Source organism: Bos mutus, chromosome 5 (assembly GCF_027580195.1).
Source record: "Bos mutus isolate GX-2022 chromosome 5, NWIPB_WYAK_1.1, whole genome shotgun sequence".
Lineage (NCBI taxonomy): Eukaryota > Metazoa > Chordata > Mammalia > Artiodactyla > Bovidae > Bos > Bos mutus.
Window position 1 is genome coordinate 39,895,987 of NC_091621.1, and position 6,320 is coordinate 39,902,306.

The 6,320-nt window shown below is 49.8% G+C and overlaps 1 pseudogene; it reads left to right on the top strand.

Annotated features, from left to right (window-relative positions):
- Positions 1–2,912: 2,912 nt before the first annotated feature.
- On the top strand, positions 2,913–5,346 carry LOC138987873 (uncharacterized; annotated as a pseudogene).
- The last annotated feature ends 974 nt before the right edge of the window (positions 5,347–6,320 follow it).

The window sequence follows — 6,320 nt, forward strand, 5'->3', positions numbered from 1 at the left end:
TCTCAGCTATCTCAAAAAAGAAAAGTCTCATAGGAAAAGCCAAAACTGATGAACAGTTGAGACCACACTGTAGTAATTTTTCTTGGGGTAGAGTCAAGGCAAGCACATCCTCCTCAACAAGCGCTTTTTAACAGTGGAAACTTCCTCTCAACTTCAATTTTCCTATCTTTGAAACAACGACGGGGTTATAGCTAACGATCCCTTCTAAGTTCTCAGATTCTAGTTTTCAAGCTTCCTGCCCATGCCCTGGGGTGGGCAGCTGCAGTGAGTTAAGGAGAATCCCCCAAACCTCCCTGTGAGGAGATGAGACCAAACCGTGGACCCTTGGGGATGGAGCAGGCAGCCTGGGGCAAGCCACTTTGTAAGGGACTTGCGCCAGGAACATAATAAGGAGTAAGCCTCGCCCTTCTCTCCAGGAAGCCCAGTTAAAGAGACTAGGAGTCCTTTATTTGCATAAATGTTGTTTGTACAACCAGACGGCTTTGGCCAGCCAAAGTACTCGCCCTCCTGGACTGGCAACACAGGGACATAGACACCAGTTAGTTTACGGATTAAAGGAGAGAGTCCCTGGCTGGGAGGAAGAAATGAAGCCTCAGAGTTTGGGACTGGAAGGTCTGTCCCTTCCAGGGGCCCAGCTGGGTGGACCCTGGGCAAGGCCAAAGCTCTCAGGGTGGGAGTGGGGTCTGGCCGGGGTTGCCCTGATGTCCAGCTGAACAGACTATGGGATGGAGCATCAGGTGTGGGAGCACTTCCCTCCATCAGGGGAGTTTCAGGTCAGGGGCAAGGCTGGGAGCCGGAGAGACCATTGAAACTGACCCCGCAGGGCCAGTGTGCTGATGGGGTCAACCTTAACAACTGCCAGCACTGACGGAACACGTATTACGTGTCACCCACGAAGAGCTGCCTACGTGCTGTTCCCTCCTCGCTCACTGCAATCCTTTAGAGGTACTATTGTTGTGTGTAGCCCAGCAGATTCCTCAGTCTATAGAATCTGAGGAATCTGAGAATTCCTAGGCAAGAATACTGGAGTGGCTTGCCATGCCCTTCTCCAGGGGATCTTCCCAACCCAGGGATCAAACTCACGTCTCCTACGTTGCAAGCAGATTCTTTACCATCTGAGCCACCAGGGAAGCCCGAGGTACCACTGTTACCCTCATTTTACAGGTGAGGAAACTGAGGCACAGAAAGGTTGGGAGATGTGCCTTAAACACCTGTCCCACCTCCCTTGTCCTTTCTGAAACTGAGGCCGAATCACTGCAGCCCAGGACCAGAGTCTGGATGGACCCTGCAGCTGGCTCAGCACAGATGAGGCCTGGAGTCACTTACTGAGGGGACCCTGGCACCAGAAGATGCTGGATCTCCAGCCTTCCCCCAACTGTGACCTGGGAGTGCCCCCAGGATGGCAGCCCCCATCTCATTACTTGTGGGCCACATTAATCTGTAGTTTCCTCTCACTGAGAGTCTTAGAATGGGTCCATGAGTGCTTTTCTCCCACATTGGTTTGCATGCTATGTACCACAGTTGGGTTTCCAGGAATTTTTTTTTTTTTTAAGTTCACGGGCATCCTTGACATTCAGCATCACATTCACCACCGGCCCTAGGCATATTCATCAGACATGCCACCTGGCCCATTCGTACCGTGATGTACCCAAGCTATAAATCTGGTTCTACCGGCTACGCCATATCCTCGTACTCTGCCTAGAATGCCCTCCTCCCCACTCATCTGCTGTCCATCTCCTACTCATTCGCCAGCCCCAGAACAAATCCACCCTTCCACAAAGCCTGACTTCCTCCTCCACTCCTGCCTATGGACTCAGTTCTTACTATTTGTCACATGTGCCTTTGAAACACATCACATCTTATAGACAGTGCTGCCAGTGGAGTGGGGGTTAACCGCTGCCCTTCCATTTACCTCTTCATCTGTACAGGTTGTTTCTTCAGCTGGCCTCTGAAGTCCCTTGATCTAGGAACTCTGTGTCGTGGGTCCCCGCTACTGCTTTGTATTGCCCACCCAGTGAGTATTGGATTAGGTCAACTTGCGCCTGGGACCATCAATGAATCAGTGAATGAGGAGTGAATGAATGAGCAGACTGAGCCTTCCAGCCTCACTGTGATAAAGGCCCAAGGGAAGACGATGACACGACAGAACAAATGGCTTCCTCCAGTAGCTCTGAAGGGTCCAGAGTCAGTCCTGGGGGAGAGCGTGGGAGGGCTCATGGGTGTAGGGATTCACTTTGTAGTTGTTTTGTCATAGCAAGCACTATTTTCATCTGGGACTAATGGAAACCTGGGGGGGACCCAAAGCCCCAAACCACTCCTTGGCAAAGGGGCAGCCGGTGCAGGGACTGGCTAGAACTCAGGATTCCAGCAAATTCTGAATCCACCATGGAGGTCATTCAACTTTATCCCACTTTTTTGAATTCCAAATAATCAGCTGCCTGCACTTTTTGCCAACTGTGCTAATGTTTATTTTATACTGCTTGCTAGTGACTGTAAAATAAAACTTTTTCACATCCCCGAACCCCAGTGGCTTCGGAGAGATCTGGGGGCACAGATGGGAACAAAGAGAGGTGGATGAGACAGCAGACAGGGATAAGGAGGCTTGGAGAGACAACGGGGGAGTGAGCAAGGGCAAGATCAAGGCAGAGTGCTGGGCGGAGGCCGACCAGGAACCAGGTGCAGGCATAAGGCACCCTGCCCACCTCTCGCCCCAGGTGTGTTGGCACTGCCAGCTGCTCTATCCTCACAATGATGATGACAGGACTGGCAGGAGCAGTTCCCAACCCAGGGCGTGGAGATCTGCAATCTGGTAAAATTTCATAATTACTGTGTTGAGGTAGTTGAACAATGGGCAGTTTGCCCCTTCCTCATTCATCTGAGTATGCACTCCATTATGCCAAGCCAAGCGGACCATGGGTGTGTTCTCAGCGTCATACAGGATGACAGACAGAGTGCACCGAAAGCTCGGATTGAAGCCAGCAGGGCACCATGCTGAGGCCACTGGTCCTAAGCCAGGCCGCCTGGGTCTGAATCCCAGCTCTGCTAGTCACAAGCTGTACAACCTTGGGTGAGTTCCCTGACCTCTCTGAGCCTTGGTTTCTCCTAGTAAGAATACCTTACAGGATAGGTTGTGAAACTGAATGAGTCAGTATTTGCCAAGTCTTAAAACAGTATCAGGCACATAGCAAGACCAGGGAAGTGTGTGCTTTTAAAAAAAAAAAAAGGTTTGGCCTCGAAGCACAGCCATGGGTGTTCCCCTGGAGGAAAGATCAACAGGCTGTGAATGGAGCTGAAGAAGAAGCTGTTCAAGTGGGGGCTGATGTTGAACCTGGAGTGGAGACTGAGGCATCGGGTGGTTGGGGCTGTGATAGACAAACGTCTGATCACGCAGAACCACCTCAAGAAGCAGGTGTCCAGTGCACATGCCAACATTACTGTGTGGGAAGCACAGCAGAGCTGGCTCGCCCAGAAAAAGAAAGCGCCCATGAAAATGGAAGCCCCTCCCAAGCCAGCCAGGACTAGTGCATGCGTACTAGGGTGCCTCACTCTTTTCGACCCCATGGACTGCAGCCCACCAGGCTCCTCTGTCCATGGGATTCTCCAAGCAAGAATACTGGAGTGGGTTGTCATGTCCTCCTCCAGGGGATCTTCCCGACCCAGTGACGGAACCCAAGTCTCTTACATCTCCTGCTTTGGAAGGCAAGTCCTTTACTACCTGGGAAGCCCACAGCCCAAATCAAAAAAGAAGACAAAAGCCCTCCAGACATAGAGGACCTTGAACATGAGAGCTAGATCTCACAGCTCTTCCACCAGAAGATTTCAAGGGGAACCAGGAGGACTCGAAGCTTGTTTCAGGGGACTTTGGAGAAACTGTTGCTCCTTTTCACTCCTTACAGATTCCTCTTCCCTAACAGCCTACTGACCTGCCCTGTAGGGATGTACTGAGAGAAGGAGGGTAGAGAAAAAAGATTGGAGAGCAGGTCCAAGCAGACAGCTCTATTTGTAACAGAGCCCGAGCGTTCTCTCTGAAATGTGTCTGGTTAAGCATGGGAATGGGCCGTGAAAAGGGGCTGTGAGTGTGGAAACAAGACAATTGGGAAACAGGACACACAGCGCTTACTTGAGCAAAGGCAACAGGAAGCCAACCTACATGATGGCCCTGTTTCCCCAAAGAGTGACACTCCAACTTTGGATTTCTGACCAAAATGATTATTGTAGAGATGGCAAAGGAGGTAAGGGTCCTGATATGAGCCCTGCCACCTCCCCTGTGTGACCAGGGTGAACTAGTGACTGTGATTGTCTCTGCTTCCTTTGCTGGATTATGTTCTTAATAAAGTAAACATTATTTTTCCCTTATAAAAATAGGTCCACATAGAATCTAATTTACATGGATGCTTAGGGAAGGTCTCTCTGAAAAAATGACCTTAAGCAATTTTTCTTTTTGTTTGAGGTAATTTTTCTAATCTAATCTTTCCATTAGGTGATTTTTTTTTTTTTTTGGCCTTGCCGCATAGCTTGTGGAACCTTAATTCCCTGTGTGCGTGCTCAGTTGCTTCAGTCGTGTCTAACTCTTCGGCACCCTATAGACTGTAGCCCTCCAGGCTCCTCTGTCCATAGGATTCTCCAGGCAAGAATACTGGAGTGGGTTACTATTCCCTCCTCCAGGGGATCTTCCTGACCCAGGGATGGAACCTGCGTCTCTTATGTCTCCTGCACTGACAGACAGGTTCTTTACCACTTGTTCCACCTGAGAAGCCCTGCTGCTGCTGCTGCTGCTGCTATGTCACTTCAGTCGTGTCCGACTCTGTGCGACCCCATAGACGGCAGCCCACCAGGCTCCTCAGTCCCTGGGATTCTCTAGGCAAGAATACTGGAGTGGGTTGCCATTTCCTTCTCCGATGCATGAAAGTGAAAAGTGAAAGTGAAGTCGCTCAGTCATATCTGACTCTTTGCGACCCCACGGACTGCAGCCTAGCAGGCTCCTCCGTCCATGGGATTTTCCAGGCAAGAGTACTGGAGTGGGGTGCCACTGCCTTCTCCATGAGAAGCCCTGATCAGGGATCAAATCTGTGCCCGTGCAGGGGAAGCCAGGAGTCCTAACTACTGGACCACCAGAGAATTCTCTATAAGGTGATTTTAAAAAATAATTTCAAAAATAAATTTACATTCTCAAATTGTACATTTGAGTACTTTCAAGTCTTGGGGATGACACTTTAATGAGTCACACCATCTAGCTCACCTGGTTTGTTTGCCAAAGGTGACCACCTATTTTCTGGGGGTCCGGCTGCAGCCTGGGGAACTGAGCTTTGTGCTGTGGGAATCTGAGCACTTCAGTGGGAACAACGCACAGCTCTGGCCTCCTGAGCCTTGGCTGTTGATGAGATTCCCAACAGTTACCTGGCCCAGAAGAGGGACAAAACCCAAGAAGAGGGACAAAGAAGCGTGGCCTCCAGAATCCAGTGCTCTACCTCCAGCACACAGGTTGCCCCCCAGGGCCTGGTCCCAGTGAAGCTGAGCAGATGGAGCTTGCCACCCACTTCTCCGTCCAACTATCACCCCGGAGGATTCTGCCATATTCCCTAAGTCATACTCTGGACCTGCCCTTGGCCCTCTGTCATGAACATTCCCCTTATGCCATTGCTTTAGGCTCTTCCTTTCCTATTCTCCCCCTTAAAGTGACCATTGGAAGTATTCACTACAATCTTGACCATCAGAATCCTCCCAAGTTTGTTGTTCAGTTGCTAAGTCTTTCCAACTCTTTGTGACCTCATGGACTGCAGCATTCCAGGACCCCCTGTCCTTCACTATCTCCCAGAGTTCCCTCAAACTCATGTCTATTGAGTGGGTGGTGCTATCTAACCATCTCATTCTCTGCCACCCCTTCTCCTTTTGCCGTCAATCTTTCCCAGCATCAGGGTATTTTCCAATGAGTTGCTCTTTACATCAGGTGGCCAAAGTATTGGAGCTTCAGCTTCACCATCAGTCCTTCCAATGAATATTCAGGATTGATTCCCTTTAGGATTGACTAATTTGATCTCCTTGCAGTCCAAGGGACTTTCAAGAGTCTTCTTCAATACCACAACACAAAAGCATCAATTCTTCGACACTCAACCTTCTTTATGGTCCAACTGTCACAACCCTACATGGCTACTGGAAAAACCATAGCTTTGACTACATGGACCTTTGTCCAAAAAGTGATGTCTCTGCTTTTTAATATGCTGTCTAGGTTTCTCAAAGCTTTCCTGCCAAGGAACAAGCATCTTTTAATTTCCACGTCCAGTTCTAACTGTTGCTTCTTGACTTGCATACAGGTGTCTCAG